Source organism: Dermacentor albipictus, chromosome 5 (assembly GCF_038994185.2).
Source record: "Dermacentor albipictus isolate Rhodes 1998 colony chromosome 5, USDA_Dalb.pri_finalv2, whole genome shotgun sequence".
Classification (NCBI taxonomy): domain Eukaryota; kingdom Metazoa; phylum Arthropoda; class Arachnida; order Ixodida; family Ixodidae; genus Dermacentor; species Dermacentor albipictus.
The window spans coordinates 15,512,501-15,529,679 of NC_091825.1; the positions used below are offsets into that span (position 1 = coordinate 15,512,501).

The following is a 17,179-nucleotide window of genomic DNA, read 5'->3' on the forward strand; positions in this document are numbered from 1 at the left end:
AATAGGTAATCATTCTGCATCCAATGGTTCCCGATCGCTATCGCGGTGCAATCTTCGAAGACATTGAAGACTGGCTTGACAAGTATGAACGCGTCGCACAGATTAACCAGTGTACTGAGCAGCAAAAGCTTTCCCACGTCTATTTCGCCCTTGACGACAGCGGCCGTACTTGGTACGACAACCGTGGAGCTAGCCTGACGACATGGAATAACTTTCGGCAGAAGATCACTGATACTTTTGCAAGTGCCGACCGACGTGACCGCGCCCAGCAAATGATGGAGCTACGGGTGAAACAACCTAATGAGTCGGTCACAATGTTCGCCGAGGACATGGCCCGCCTCTTTCGTAGAGCCGACCCGAACATGACCGACGATAGGAAGTTGCGCTACCTTATGCGAGGTGTAAAAGAGACGTTTTTCGCGGGGCTTGTGCGGAATCCACCAGTCACTATCGCTGACTTTATCAAAGAGGCTAGACTATTGAGCGGGCCCTTCATCAAAGGTGCAGATCGACTGTCCACCAGCACTGTAATCAATGCCGCCGCAGGGACTGCCGAGTATCAGAAATCCTTGCGTGAATTGATCAGAGAACTTGTCAGAGAGGAAGTGCAAAAGATTCTGACACTGACATTGGATAGACCCGTAGCGTCAATCGCCGAAGTGGTGCGCGACGAAATCAGGCAGGCGCTACCGGCAGCCGATCTTCAAGATCACCAGCGTCCCATGATCTACGCCGCCGCTGTCCCATGTCCACCACCCGTCCAAACCACACCGCCATACCACCAGCCTCCGACAGCCGCTCCTTGGTCGCCGCCGCAAGAGGATGCTTCGAGCCGCGCACCCGTTATGCCACTGCAATCACACCAGCAGCCGTCGTTCGCCGCCCCTTGGTGAACGCCGCAAAACGACGCTACGGGACCGCCGCAATTTCGGAGAACCGACGTATGGCGCACCATCGATAGGCGACCACTTTGTTTTCACTGAGGAGGCGCCGGCCATATTTGACGTAATTGCTCTGAAACCGTAACTAGACTGGCCTCAGAAACAGCAATTGAAGTGGGAGGCAAGGCACCAAGGCAATCAGTAGGCAAGCTCTCCCAAGTAACAATGGAGCTAATAAAGAAACGACAAAGAATGAAAGTGCTCAACTCAAGAGATAAGATAGAATGCGTGGAACTGTCGAAACTGATCAATAAGGCGAAAATAAGTGATATTCGAAACTTTAACGTGAAAAAGGTTGAAGAAGCCGCAAAAAATGTACGCAATCGGAAATCAGTGAGAAAGAAACTTTGCATAGGAAAAACCAAGATATATGCACTGAAAGATAAGCAGGGTAATATCAGCAATTTCGAAGATATAGCAAAAAAACGCGGAAGAGTTCTGTACTGACCTGTACAAAACCCAGAGGAGTCAGGATTCCTCAATTAGAAACAATAATGAACAGGATACAGAAACTCCTTCTATTACTAGCGATGAGGTCAGAAGGGCCTTGCAAGATATGAAACGAGGAAGAGCGGCAGAAGAAGATGGAAGGAAGGAAGGAAGGAAGGAAGGAAGGAAGGAAGGAAGGAAGGAAGGAAGGAAGGAAGGAAGGAAGGAAGGAAGGAAGGAAGGAAGGAAGGAAGGAAGGAAGGAAGGAAGGAAGGAAAACTTTATTTGGTCCTGCAAGTAGTGATAATTAATCACTAAGCGGGCCGCTCCCACGTCGGGACCGGAAGGCCAAGCCTCATGGCCACATCGTGAGCCTGCTGGACAGCCCAGAATTGTTCATCCAGGTCCGGGCTGCGAAGTGCAGCCTCCCACCTGGACGCATCCTTGATCGCCGAGTCTTCAATTCTTTCGCAAGACCAGAGCATGTGTTCGAGCGTGGCTAAAGCACCACAATCTTGGCAATAAGGCTCTGTATACGTCTCTGGATAAAACATGTTCAGTCTCCGTGGGCAGGGATAAGTACCAGTCTGTAGTAAGTGTAATGTAAGTGCCTGAGCCCTGTTTAGTTTAGGATGCGGAAAACTGTAAACCCTGCGATTAAGAAGGTAATACTTCGTGATTTCGTTGTCTGTGGAAGGGGAGTCTCTATTCTCGGGGAGTACCGCCACGCCGTTGCGCGGGGCAGAGCGGAGGGTAAGATCTCGCGCTGCCTCATGAGCGGACTCATTGAGATTCGGAGGGGCTCCCTCGATCATCCCAAGGTGAGCAGGGAACCAACATAAGTAGTGTTGAGAGATCTCACATCTCTGCATAATTTTAAAAGCAACCTTAGCCACCGAGCCCTTCTCAAAGGCCCTAACGGCCGACTTTGAATCGCTATATACAAAAGGCCTGCGCCTGTCAACCAGGGCGAGCGCAATAGCCGCTTGCTCCGCGACCTCTGGCCTATCAGTCCAAACGGTAGCAGCGTTAAAGAGACTGCCCTCATTGTCCACGACAACTATGGTAAACACCTTTCTCTCCTCGTTAAAAGAAGCATCGACGAAGCCAACCTTCTGATTCTCATCACGAATGAGTCTCAGTAGGCAAGCTCCCCTTGCCTTTCTTCTGCCAACATTTCGCTCCGGATGCATGTTCCTGGGAACAGGCTTGACGTGATACCGATTACGGACCTTCACGGGAATACTGACATGAAGCTGCAAAATCTTCTCCTGGGGAACACCTAACTCTCTCAGAATCTGCCGACCCGTGCTAGTCGTAGAGAGACGCACCATCTGCGTCCTCTCCTGAGCCTCAGCTATCTCATCCAAGGTATTATGAATTCCCAGCTGGAGAAGTCGGTCGGTGCTGGTGCACATTGGCACTCCCAACACTTTCTTCGTGATCTTCCTAATCTGCGTGTCAAGCTTCTCCTTCTCCGATGGTTTCCACTTGTGCATGGCCGCCACATAAGTAAAGTGACACAATACAAATGCGTGCATAAGTCTAATGACAGACAGACAGAAAAACTTTATTCATAGCATGTGAGTTTGGACTCTTCTGGGTCCCTGGACCACCGCACGGTCCCGCACTACGTCGAAACGTTCATGCTCCTTTTGCTCATGACGTCGGCAGCCCGAGCCACCGCAGTAACCTGCGATGTCGGGTCCGTAGACGAGAGCAGGACCTCCCAGTCCTCCCAGCTTGAGATGGCGGGCTGTCCCTGCGGGGGAGGATCGGCAGGGCAGCCAAAAAGGATGTGGCAGAGTGTGGCGTGAGGGTCTCCGCATAGGGAGCATGTAGGGGAGGTGCCACAGTAGTGGGATAGCAGCTGAGGGGATGGGAGAGAGCGGGTCTGGAGGCGTCTCCAGAGGATCTGTTGGGAGTGCGTCAGGGAGGAGTGGGGAGGAGGGTAAGACCGACGGTCCAAACGGGGTATTTGCGTGAGCTCCGCAAAGCTGTGTACCCGCTCCCTCGAGAAACCCGGATCGAGGCTGTCCTGAGCCCGGCAAATTAAACCTCGGGCCAATTTATCGGCAGCCTCGTTTCCGGGGTTCCCAGAGTGAGCCGGCACCCACCGGAGCTCAACCCTACGTGGTAAATTCTGGGTGGGGATGTTCAACAAGTTCCAGGCAGGGTTGTGAATTCTGCCTCTGGCAAAGTTGGACAAAGCAGTCTTTGAATCGCTAAAGATGTATTCAGCATCCGAAAAGGCAAGGGCTAAGGCGATGGCGGTCTCCTCTGGTTCCTCAGGTGTAGAGCCCGAGGGAAGATGGTGAGTTAGGGGTCGGGGTAAGGTTGGGTTGTAAGCAACTGCTACAGCTTCATGCGTTGTACATGCGGCGTCCACCCAGATGGCTTTCTCGACCTGTCCGTAATACTTGTGGAGGGCATTTGCGCGAGCTATGCGGCGAGAGATGTGATATTGGGGATGGACGTTTCGAGGAAGGAGTTTCACTACAAGGGGTGTATGAATGTGTCGAGGAATGGCCATAAGGGTTGACTGATTAGCGGGTATGTTGATGCGAAGGGAGGCGAGGATATGGCGGCCAGTGGCGCTCGCGGCAAGTCTTAAATACTGCATCTGAAGGTGTGCCTCAACTAGTTCAGGAAGCGTGTTATGCATGCCTAGTGCAAGGAGTTTGGCTGTGCTAGTACTGCGAGGCGGGTTGAGGGCTGCCTTAGTTGCAAGGCGGATCATGGCGTTCACGCGCTCGGTTTCCGTGCAGTTCAGCTTGAGATATGGAGTGGCGTACAGAATGCGGCTAAGCGTAAAAGCATGAACAACTTTCATGTTGTCTGCTTCGTCTAAACCCTTGTGCAGGGAAGATACGCGGCGTAGAAGCTGCAACACTGATTGCGTGGAGGCCTTGAGTGTTTTAAGGGTATGGTCATTGCGTCCGGAATCCTGCAGGTAGAGACCAAGGATGCGCAGGGTGGGAGTGATGGGGATAGGGGATCCGAGTCTAATGAGACTGTCCTCCTTGAACCCCGTCTGCCTGTTGGCCACCCTCCTCACTAGGCGTACCGCATTTTCTGTCTTGGCAATGATCTTCTGGATCGTCAGCGTGTTGGCGCCGTTCGACTCAATAATCATCCCCAGAACCCTAATCTTATCAACCCTAGGTATGAGATCGCCATTTCTTGTACGAAGCTGAATGCTCAGCTGGTCCACGGGGATCGATCCCCTTGGCTTGCGTCCCCTTCTAGTGGGACTGTACAGCAGCAGCTCCGACTTGGAAGGGGAGCACCTTAACCCCGTCGGGTCCAAATAATTCTCAATTACATCTACTGCCTCCTGCAGAACACTTTCGGTATAGCCCTCACTACCACCGGGACACCATATGGTCACATCATCTGCATACATGGTGTGCCTAATCCCCTCAATCTCCAAGAGCTTCTTGTTCAATCCGACCATGGCCAGATTGAACAATGTGGGCGAGATGACGGCCCCTTGAGGAGTGCCCCTGTCTCCAAGATTGAACATCTTTGACTCCAGCTCCGCAACCTTCAAGGTAGCCTTCCTGCCTGACAGGAAGGACCTGACATAGCCGTGAAAGCGCGCGCCGAGGCCAAGATCCGAAATGGACTTAAGAATATAAGAGTGCCGAACGTTGTCAAAAGCCTTCTCCAGGTCCAGCCCTAGGATGGCCTTAACGCCCCTTCCATCTCCATCAATGACCTGATGCTTGATGAGATTCATTGCGTCTTGAGTCGACAGCCCGGCCCTAAAACCAATCAGTGTGGGGGTAGACCTGGTTCTCCTCAAGGTACCTTGTAAGCCGATTAAGCACCGCATGCTCGGCTACCTTGCCCACACACGATGTGAGCGAAATAGGCCTTAAAGGGACCCTGACACGATTTTGGCGATTTTCTACAAACGTACTGAGTCGTTAGAGTAGGTTCTTCTGATCATTAATTGATGCATCTAAGTGCTCTGCGTAAAGCGTGTAATTTATTATAAGGTTTTAAAAATACACATCGCTGCCGATCGCAGCGCACTGCTCGGCGGAATTTTAAGCCGCCCCTACCCATATGATGAAAATAACCCATATTACGTCACATGGGCGAGCTATCTGATTAACTGACCAGGGCGCGTGGTCGATAATTTTTCCAACTTTATGGTGAACAAATGATGCTCGTAATAGCTGGAATGTTAGTTACTTTGTTTTTGTAGAAAGAAAATAACTTAAAGAGAATACACAAGAATAGTCTTTTAGTACACTGCAGCACTTCCGGCACACAGCAAGTGTCGTCTGCTTGTGTTACAACGTACTCCATTTCGACGAGAGCTCCGCGGTCAGAGTCGGTCTCAGTCTTTTCGCGAGCACTATGACTCGACTTTGTGGCCTTGTGGACTGCAAACCTAGCGACCTGCAAACCGCGAGTCCAGTATTAGGGCAAACGCAAGCGCAAGGGGACAGGGTCTGGCCGCTTGACTGTGCCGGGATGAGCCACGAGATGAGCAGAAGAGCAAATGTGAATGGTCTGCACGGTGCAGCCACCTGGTGGCACAGAGCTCAACCATACACAGTAGCAGCAACGAAGTGTATTCTTTGCTGCTGGTGTGTATTTTTCGCAGGAGTGTAATCATCAACACGTTGATTTATAAATGTTTAAAATGCTTTACACTTGGTTAGAGCAATATTAGCGCTTTGTTTGACTAGTTAAGCGCTGCGCCAGCAAGTGTCTGGACCGAGCAGACCGATCAGGCTGCTCACGTACGTCTACGCTAAAGTTCCTTCATCAGCTTGAGTTTATGCCTCCAGTCATTTGCCGAAATGGCCAGCTTGTCTGTTTTTAGCGGAGCACCGGACACGTTCGGCGCTACGACAGAATGCTCGCAACGCACGCTGCTTCGATAGCTCTCGGTCGACGGAAAAGCGGCTAGCGGAGAGGTCTCGCGAGGGAGGGGGCGTGCTCCTAAACAACCGGAAGTGAGCGATGTGACGTCGCATCGTGACGCTGAACCAGTGAAGGCGGAGCTTAGCGACGCTCGCTCGGCGAGCGAGTTGAGGAGGAAAAGCATAGCTAGGGAGGAGGGTAACCAGGCCCCGTACACTCTCAAGTTCAACTAATGGCCACAGAGGGCGAAAAAATCGACCGCGCGCCGCTGCTAACAAAGCCGACCTAGTAGCATCACCTCGGGATTCGTTCGTTAGTTCCAACATTTCCCGGTAGAGGCGTCGTAATAAGCGCAATTTTATCTTACAAACTTTCTCTTACAATTACCGAAGCATTTTCTTTTACATAAAAACAGGGCAAAATTATCATTGCTAATTAGATATTGTACTCTTTGTTAGTAAGTTTATTGTTTCTTCGCCATTATGAACGCAAATAGCGCTCAGCATCATCGATCTTTCACGTGACCTCTGGCCTGGATTTAAAATTTTTACCGGTATTTCCGAGTGCACGGCGGCACGGATTCATTCGTTCGTACACTCAAGACTGGTTGCTTCTTTGTTTCTAAAACTAGTTTCTTGCGCTTCTATGTAACTTGGGGTGAAGTTACGTGTTTGCAAGCGGACATGTAAGCCCGGCAGTTGGGTTTCGGTCGTGAGCCATTCGGAACAGGTCTGCATCGAAACGGGAGCTGGATTTTGCTGCGGCTGACAACGGCAATAACGGTGAGTCGTTTAACACCGCTGCTTCAATCGTTATATAATATCTGTCTCATTACCTTCCAGGCGGGCACAAGTTAACGAACTAGATCCTGCATTACATATGGGCAGTGAGGATCTCAGTTGCTGTTTCCTAAATAAACCTTTACTTGCGAGGCTGTCGTTTGGTTTACACACACAACCAGGAAAGAAAGAGCGATATCGGAACGCGCGTCTCATTTTTCATGTTATTGTAGCCGTGGTTGTAGGTGACTGAGTAGCCTTATCAATATACAGATTAAACTTTTTTTCGAGTCGGCCGGCAACGTCTTTCGTCCACAAAACCGAATAATCCTTTGGTAAAATGAAGTGAAAGTACAGAATTTAATGTATTAAACAGTTGCAAGCATGATACCCATATTTCGTACTTGTTGGTTCCAAATGTTCTTGCTGTTCAGATTGGTTTACCGTAGGGCATTTATTTTTGCAGTAGTGAAGCGGTGCATCACGTTCGTGGAGAAAAATAATGCATCAGTTCTAATAGCTTCATGACTTTCATGCATTTGCTTGAGTAACTAGCAGTGTGATCACTTCTAGAGCATAAATGAACCCACAAATGTTCTCATTTGTGATCTTAATAGTACTTGCGCTGTTGACATGCATTGTAGTTAGGCAGACATCAATTTTATGGGCAATAGCAATATTTATTTAACATGCTGCTTAAGCACCCTAGAATAGACAGTGTACATTTGCATGTGTTCTGTAGTCGCAAATCATTACAACATATATGTCACACCTTTTTGCATTTCATATTGCAAAACTTTGCTTTTTCAATTTCTGATTCAGTCAAAATTTCTGTTCCAGACATGCAGTAATGAGGACGGCACCAGTATAAAGCAGCACACTCCACGCACTAAACAGAAGCTGCTGCCTGCTACGACAAGGTCATTGTGTGGACATTGGCTACTACTACAAGGTAAACAACATATGGTTCAGAAATAAATATGTTTGATCTATGCTGTATTGGCTTGCCGTTTGCAGCAGATATGAATGTTTGTTCATATATATGGTTCAGTATAATTGGTTCGAACATATAAAACCCACATAAATTTGGCTAATCTGTGCTATATCTCACGTGTCACCGTTTTGCCCCAACAGAGTCTATGCCAAGCACATCTTGGTCATCACAGGAGCTCCTATCTGCACCAACAGGAAGGGGCTGGAGCCGAATTTGCAAGGCTTTTACACCAAGAACAAAGAAGCACATGCACAAGAATATGGATGAGATATCAAGTCTGCAAAGGACTGTGTTAAGACTGCAAAGAGCTTCAGCCACCATTCCACCAGCACGGACATTTGGCTGAGTCATCCAAGTAACTCAAAAAGGACTTTCTAGAAATTCTTCGTCTTCAGATGCACCTGCAACATCTGACCAAGCACGGACGACGCTGGCCAAAAGATTGAGTTTCATCAGTTCGTCCTTAATCAGCTTCCAAGCCATGTTAATTCCGTTTGTGCGAAGTGTAATTTTTCTTCTATAAATGCAAGCTTTCTCATTGCCCATTTTTGTTAGAGGTTATTCATCCTCATCCAAATATAAAGGTCAACCTTTATATTTGGATATTTCGCTGATACTTAATACCAGTCACTGTCTAGCAGCCTAACATATCTGTAGCAGTATCTTCTAGTGTATGTTGTCATGCGCAATTACTCTCCTGAAATAGCTGATGCAGCATCGGCATGCGTCTTGCATTAACCTATGCACATGTGCTATGCACCATTTTACTTTTCTTGGTGTTTTTAGCCTTCAATGCTTGCAGAGCAGAGTGGCTTCTCTCTTGAATGCAAGCTTTCTCATTTTCCATATTCCTAGTCTCGTTGATGATTGCTCCTCTTCCTTGATAGCCTGGGTCTTTGTGCAAGCTACAGTGAAGTGATTGATTGCAGAATCTGGTTTTGCTGCCACACTTGGTTGTGGTAACTGTGTTACAGATGTGGGGGCCTGGTCAGTTGCATTGGTAAGCAGTCCCTCGAGGTAAGCATTTGCTCCTGCAGTCCGCAAAGCGACATAGACTCCCAGTATACACACACCGTAACTGGTGCGCCCCGTTCGTTCTGGCCTGCTGCAGCCATGGGCAAATTGTGCTTGTGGCCTACCTCGGCCATGATTTGCTCAAAACGGAGACCAGCATGTGTGCTTACATGGTTCCAAGTGTATGAAGTTGATAGCCGTATGGGTGGAAAGGCCCGCAAGAATGGCTGCCGAAGGTGATGCCCACAAAAGCGACTTGTCCACATTGCGACAAAGTGGGACACAAAGTGTGAGCCACACATAGCGGCCCCCGAAAGAAAATAAATGTGCAGGTTGGAAAGGAGTTAACGCTAAAATGCCGGGTAGTCCATGTCGCTGTGTTGGTTGCGGCAGCAGATGCCTGCGTCACCTGATTGCTTCGCAATGGAAGTTGCTCATCTTCAACGGCAACTGTTGGTTCAAACAGGTGCAAGGCTCTGTCCAATCTGTTTGTACCGCAGGTTGTCGCTCGTTACCAGACCACCACATGTGACAAAGGCAAGCATTATGCCTGTAAGATGGTTCGTAGCCAATGTATAATGTATTGTCAACCTCAAGCGGTGACTGATTGCCGTTTAATTTTGCTGTTATGTCACTTGGTTACGGTCGCAGTTTTATGTTTTTCGAATATTGCTGCCTGGTCGGTTGCACTGGGAAGCAGCCTCTCGAAGTAAGAATTTGATCCTGCAGTCTGCACAGCGACATAGGCTCCCAATTTACGCACACCGTGATTCGTGCTCTCCGTTCACCCTTTCCTGCTGCAGCCATGGGCAAACTGTGCCTCTGGCCTTTCTCGGCCGCGATTAGGCATGAACGGAGACCAGCATAAGTGCTTACATGGTCGGACGTGTATGAAGTTGGGTGGAAAGGCCCGCAAAAGTGGCCGATGAAGGTGATGCCCACGAAAGCGACTTGTCCATATTGAGACAATGTGGGACACCAAGTGTGAGCCACACATTAGCGGCCTCCAAAAGAAAAGAAACATGCAGGCTGGAAAGGAGTCAATGCTAAAATGATGGGTAGTCCATGTCGCTGTGTAGGCTGCGGCAGCAGATGCCTGCGTCACCCGACTGCTTTGCACTGCAAGTTGCTCATCTTTAACAGCGACTGTCGCCGCAAACAGGTGGGACACTCTGTCCAATCTGTTTCTGCTGCTGGTTGTTGCTCGTTAGTAGACCACCACGTGCGACGAAGTCGGGCACTACGCCTGTAGGTAGGCAGCTCAATGTACCCTAAGAGACCCGTGTATGTGAATGCTCACTGTTGCCATATGGTTCGTCGCCAATGTATGATGTATTGTCTGAACCTCATGTGGTGACTGATTGCTGTTTAATTTTGCTGTTATGTCACTTGGTTACGGTCGCAGTTTTATGTTTTTCGAATATTGCTGCCTGGTCGGTTGCACTGGGAAGCAGCCTCTCGAAGTAAGAATTTGATCCTGCAGTCTGCACAGCGACATAGGCTCCCAATTTACGCACACCGTGATTCGTGCTCTCCGTTCACCCTTTCCTGCTGCAGCCATGGGCAAACTGTGCCTCTGGCCTTTCTCGGCCGCGATTAGGCATGAACGGAGACCAGCATAAGTGCTTACATGGTCGGACCTGTATGAAGTTGGGTGGAAAGGCCCGCAAAAGTGGCTGATGAAGGTGATGCCCACGAAAGCGACTTGTCCATATTGAGACAATGTGGGACACCAAGTGTGAGCCACACATTAGCGGCCTCCAAAAGAAAGAAACATGCAGGCTGGAAAGGTGTCAATGCTAAAATGATGGGTAGTCCATGTCACTGTGTAGGCTGCGGCAGCAGATGCCTGCGTCACCCGACTGCTTTGCACTGCAAATTGCTCATCTTTAACAGCGACTGTCGCCGCAAACAGGTGGGACACTCTGTCCAATCTGTTTCTGCTGCTGGTTGTTGCTCGTTAGTAGACCACCACGTGCGACGAAGTCGGGCACTACGCCTGTAGGTAGGCAGCTCAATGTACCCTAAGAGACCCGTGTATGTGAATGCTCACTGTTGCCATATGGTTCGTCGCCAATGTATGATGTATTGTCTGAACCTCATGCGGTGACTGATTGCTGTTTAATTTTGCTGTTATGTCACTTGATTATGGTCGCAGTGTTATGTTTTTCGAATATTGCGGCCTGGTCGGTTGCACTGGGAAGCAGCCTCTCGAAGTAAGAATTTGATCCTGCAGTCTGCACAGCGACATAGACTCCCAATTTACGCACACCGTGATTCGTGCTCCCCGTTCACCCTTTCCTGCTGCAGCCATGGGCAAATTGTGCCTCTGGCCTTTCTCGGCCGCGATTAGGCATGAACGGAGACCAGCATAAGTGCTTACATGGTCGGACCTGTATGAAGTTGGGTGGAAAGGCCCGCAAAAGTGGCTGATGAAGGTGATGCCCACGAAAGCGACTTGTCCATATTGAGACAATGTGGGACACCAAGTGTGAGCCACACATTAGCGGCCTCCAAAAGAAAAGAAACATGCAGGCTGGAAAGGAGTCAATGCTAAAATGATGGGTAGTCCATGTCGCTGTGTAGGCTGCGGCAGCAGATGCCTGCGTCACCCGACTGCTTTGCACTGCAAGTTGCTCATCTTTAACAGCGACTGTCGCCGCAAACAGGTGGGACACTCTGTCCAATCTGTTTCTGCTGCTGGTTGTTGCTCGTTAGTAGACCACCACGTGCGACGAAGTCGGGCACTACGCCTGTAGGTAGGCAGCTCAATGTACCCTAAGAGACCCGTGTATGTGAATGCTCACTGTTGCCATATGGTTCGTCGCCAATGTATGATGTATTGTCTGAACCTCATGCGGTGACTGATTGCTGTTTAATTTTGCTGTTATGTCACTTGATTATGGTCGCAGTGTTATGTTTTTAGAATATTGCGGCCTGGTCGGTTGCACTGGGAAGCAGTCTCTCGAAGTAAGCATTCGCTCCTGCAGCCTGCACAGCGGCATAGACTCCAAATTTTCATGCACCGTGATTCGTGCTCCCCGTTCGCGCTTTCCTGCTGCAGCAATGGGCATATTGTGCCTCTGGCCTTTCTCGGCCGCGATTAGGCATGAACGGAGACCAGCATACGTGCTTACATAGTCCGATGCGTATGAAGTTGATAGCTACATGGGTGGAAAGGCCCGCAAAAGTAGCTGATGGAGGCGATGCCCACGAAAGCGACTTGTCCATAGCGAGACAATGTGAGACACCAAGTGTGAGCCACACATTAGCGGCCCCCGAAAGAAAAGAAACGTGCAGGTTGGAAAGGAGTGAACGGCTAAAATCTGGGGTAGCCCATGTCGCTGTGTAGGCTGCGGCAGCAGATGCCTGCGTCTCCCGATTGCTTCGCAATGCATTTTGGGCATTTTTAACGGCGACTGTCGCTGCAAATAAGTGGCACACTCTGTCCAATATGTTTCCGCTGCTGGTTCTTGCTCGTTAACCTGACCACCACGTGCGACGACGACGGTGAGCCGTTTACGAGCTCGCGTCAATGATTCCAGCGTATCTCGACATGCAAAATTTATTTCTGCTATTGCACGAGGATGTACACTGCTTGTCTTCTGCCAATAAAGTCGCGCGTTCTGTTCACTCACTTGTGGCTTGTTTGTATGGGCGTCAGTAGAGGCTCTTGGCAATTAGAACGCACCAGCTAAGCGGCAGCGAAGGCATTGAGGCATGCCGCATAGCCTGCAGGGCAAGCACGGCACGTACCAGCGTACGCGACCGGCAAAAAACGGCCATATTGAATTTTGCGCTAAAAAAAAAAAGTTTGCACTTCCGCTTCCGGATTGAGCAACGTCATCTGGCGTCCCCGAAAGTTAGTTCCATGCGCTGCCGCTGCTTATTTTCGAACCACTGCCAAAGGTACAGTTTCCCTTCTCTAAAGTTGTTCTTTATTCTATGGGGTAACTTCTAATCGCTTGCGGCTCCATTAATACGTAACGCTTCACTTAAATTGTGGTGCGAATGTTCTACTTAAGCTGTACCCTACGCGCCTACAAAATTTGTCCGAACCGTTTCAGGGGCCCTTTAAGTTATCGATGCTCGGGACTTTGCCAGCCTTGGGAATCAGCACCGTGAGAGCTGTCTTCCACTGCTCCGGAACCACCCCGTCTCTCCACATAGCGTTAACCTCCCCGGTAAGGTACTTGATTGACCTATCGTCCAGATTTTTCAAAAGCTTGTTCGAAATCCCGTCCGCTCCGGGAGCCGACTTGCTCTTAGGGCTCATTCACACCGGCGACTTGAGGAGGCCGCGCGACCATTCGCGACTCGCAATCAAAAAGCGACCGAAGGCGACTGATGTTCACACCGGCAAGTCCGGCTGAGCGCGACCCGCAAGTCGCAATCCCGGAGATTATCGTTCTCAGCGAGAACTCTCGGAATCTACGCGGAATTTGAATGCGACGCCGGAGGAGGCCGGATGTAGACACACGAAAGACCACTTCCGGTGCGCCGCTGATTGGTTTATCAGTTTTGCGACCACGGTCGCGCGACTGAAAAATCGCGCAGAGAGTGACTCGCCCAAAATGGTCGCTTTTCAAGAAAGGCGACCGTTTGCGACCATTTGCGACTGGTCGCAAAGCGACCAACTTGGTCGCGCGACCTCCTCAAGTCGCCGGTGTGAATGTGCCCTTAAGGTTATGCAAAACCGTGCGTACCTCTTCCACAGAACAGTCCTCATCTAGGGAAAAGTTGTCCTCTCCCGTGTAGGCCTGCTCCGTCAGAAAAGCATCTGGGTCCGCAACAGGAAGGTATTTGTTGGCCAGCTTTTCAACCAGCTCTTCCTCCGAGGCAGACCCCACTGCTTCGTGTACAGCTCTAGCAAGGACGTGCCCCTGACTAACCCTCGCATTGGAGTCGTTCAGCAAATGCTTAAGCAAGCCCCATGACCTGCCGTTGCGCACCTGCTCGTCCACCGAGTTGCATACCTCATCCCACTGTTGCCTAGACAAAAGCTTACAGTGTTCCTCAATCAGCTTATTCAGCTCGGAAATCTTTTTACGCAGCCTGCGATTAAGCCTCTGCTTCTTCCACCCAGCCAGCATGGGCGTCTTGCGCTGGAGTTTGAGGTATAGTAGCGGCGCCTGGTGGCGGCGCGGGAAACGACATCTGGGTCGTACCAGCTTGGGTCGTATTGAACCCTGGCTGTGGCGAAGCACGTTTCTAGGCCGAGTTTTGCGTCGATTCGCACTTTTTTATGCCCTGTTGCGAATGCGAAAAGGCTCGTCACTTCTCACAGACTACGCCGACCACGCTGCGAGCTCGCCGCAGCCTATAGTTCAACGAAAACGGACTCTCCGTATGCCGTGGGACGTAATGCTAGGAGCAGAAGGAATCGGTGACGCCGATCCGGAGAGACCTAGCGCAGCCTCGAAAAGGCGTCACCGTCATTACTTCTGCGTCGTGGGCTGCCATGAACAAGAATGCCTGAATCCCAACATCAGATTCTGCCGTTTTCCTTCAAGGCCTCACGAAGTGGAGCGTCGGGTGCACTGCATAGCTGCAGTTCGTCGCGCTGAGTAAGCGAAACTTCGCGCCATGCCTACTGCTTCGCCTGTCTTGAAGCTTGCTGGATTATCTGCGTTCTAGGGTGCGATCTTGTACGCGTTCCAAACTCGAACGGAGGCGGTCCGTTCTTTCCGTCGCGAAATCGGCGGTCCGTTCCGTTGCGTTCGTCCGATAGCAGACAACACGGAATGATTGACAGCAGATATCGCTTCACAATTGACGTCATGGCGTTCTTCACCGTTCAAACTGACCAACCGTGTGCGGCTCGGTGGAACGGACCGCCTCCGTTCTATATTGGAACGCGTACAAGATCGCACCCCTAATGTTCGGTCTTTTGCACCTACAGTCCCGACAGCAGACCGACATAGCAGCAGGCATGGCTGGTAATTCACGATTCGAGACCCGGCCACAGCGACAATTAACAATTCAACCGATGCGAAGTGGTGAAGTGACCAGGTGTGTGCAAATGAGCACAAATGGTCGGGCTCATTCGATCACAATTCACTACTCCACTACGAGCAGCACAGGTTAAGAGAGTTAAATGCGCTCATCCTTGATCTCAAGCCAGCACGTTGAGGCAGCGCAGCAAGGCAGTATTGATTGCAGCACATCGATGTTCGAGCGCTGTCATTAAAACCTACATCAAGCGAGCAGCGCACGAGCTCGCGCTGCAGCGCGATTCGCACGTACGTGCGAGCTCATATGCATTGCATCAGTTATTACCAGTTACTAAAAGAGACAGATGGCCGCTACTACAACGCAGGCATAACTACTTGTTTAGCGGCATGCAGTCAACAAAGATTGCAGGAGGCCCGCCGTTTCGCGGCATGTCGAAAGACCGCTGCCGTCGCGGCGCGTACGATCGTGCGCTCGAGCAGTTCGTACATCGCGGCCCGTACCGTCGTGTGCTCGAGCAGTTCCGTACACATGATGCCTGCTTATCGCTGCTGTGGATTCATTTATAGCAAGAATTTCCTCGCGTTTGTGCGCCTGAATCTAGCAGCTAGCGTGCAAACCTTACCTGAAGTTCCACTTCGTACGCGACTCGCTTCACTTTCGATTGACACGCTGCTAAAACTTCGCCGCCTAATTCTTGAACGGCGTACACGTATTCGGCACTGCATAATTTCTTGCCTTTACGCAGCGTGCCACCCCTGAAAAAATCTTCGGCGCCCGATATTCGCTGCAGGCCGTGAAACAACACAACCGAAAGTGGCGGGTCCATATATTGTAAACGTGCTTTCCGAAGCAGACGACCGAGCTTGGTACGACCCATTTTAGCACAGAAGGCGCTTTTTAGCACCTTTTTCGCAGCGCCCCCTGGGCAATGCAAGAGCCCCATAGACCGCTTGGCTTCAATCAGATGGGCAGCCTGCTATCAACACTATCCACCTCCAAATCCGTAGTGATCTCCTTCGTAGCCTCCTTTACATCCTCCCTCACCTGGGTGACCCAATCCTCTAGAGACGGCCGGTACAGGCCTTCGAATTCCTTCCCCCTTTCTCCTCTGTCCTCCCGGATCATCCGAAACTTATCCCAGTCTATAAACGTTAACGCCCTATGGCGCCTGCCCTCAACCTCAAAAACGACTTGGTTAATAAAATGATCACTACCTAGGTGATTCGGCAAGATTGCACCAACTAGGCTTGGCTGCGTTCTTTACAAAGCAGAGGTCTGGGGTAGTATCCCTACACGTCGACGTCCCTATACGTGTCGGAAAAGCAGGGTCAGTGACCAGCGTAAGGTCATACTCCGCAGCGTTCTGCCAAAGGTCTCTCCCTTTTACTGTGTCATGCTTGTAACCTCACACGTGATACGGAGCATTAAAATCCCCAGCCACGATCAGCGGATGGTCCCCGGCAAGCTGAGAAGCCTTCTGCAGAAGCAGCTTGAATCTCTGCATCCTGTCCCTCGGGGCACTATACACGTTCAGAATAAACACGCTTTTCTTGTTCACCCGGTTAGGAATCACCTCAATCATGACATATTCCAGGGATCTTAAAGGTACCATAAGATCATGGATCGCATGCGCCCGTTTGCTATCCAACAGAATGCAGGTCCCCCGAGCTTTGGATCCGCCGAAGACGGTTCGGTAGCCCGTCAGAGAAACTTCTTCCGTCATTGTCTCCTGCAGTAGAATAGCCTGCGGCCTACCCTTACACGCGCGAATATACTGCTGTAGAGGCGCCCGTTTACGAGCATACCCCCTACAGTTCCATTGCCACACACAAAAAGCCTCATTTTGTCGCGCCATGTTGAAGCATTTGCTGCGAGCCATCTTGCTGAACCTGAGACTTCCCTGTCGAGGAACCAGCCGACTGAGATCCGCACCTAAGAAGGGGAGAGGCACTCAGACTGGATTTGTTTTCGAACGCCTCTATTCTACATTGCAGCTCCTTGAACCTCCCATCAATCGAGCCGAGCGACTCTGTGAGTCGCGTATTCGGCTGCGCCAGACCATCATTGACCTGCTTAACACTATCTACAACACTCGACAGCATCTCCTTCACCTCAGATCTCAACTTCCTCGACGCGGGCTCCGCCTCATGAGTCATCGCCTTCCTCTTTGAGGGGTGCGACCC

The 17,179-nt window shown here is 50.5% G+C and overlaps 1 protein-coding gene and 1 long non-coding RNA gene across 3 annotated transcripts in view; one reads left to right on the top strand and one right to left on the bottom strand.

Annotated features, from left to right (window-relative positions):
* The window catches only part of LOC135906573 (epoxide hydrolase 1-like), a 100,303-nt gene that overhangs the window by 69,556 nt on the left and 13,568 nt on the right, over positions 1-17,179 (bottom strand). The gene's annotated exons all lie outside the window — the stretch shown is intronic.
* Positions 6,837-8,267, top strand: LOC139060402 (uncharacterized). The gene is made up of 3 exons (XR_011514783.1): positions 6,837-7,036; positions 7,874-7,985; positions 8,168-8,267. It is a non-coding gene; the product is annotated as an uncharacterized lncRNA (long non-coding RNA).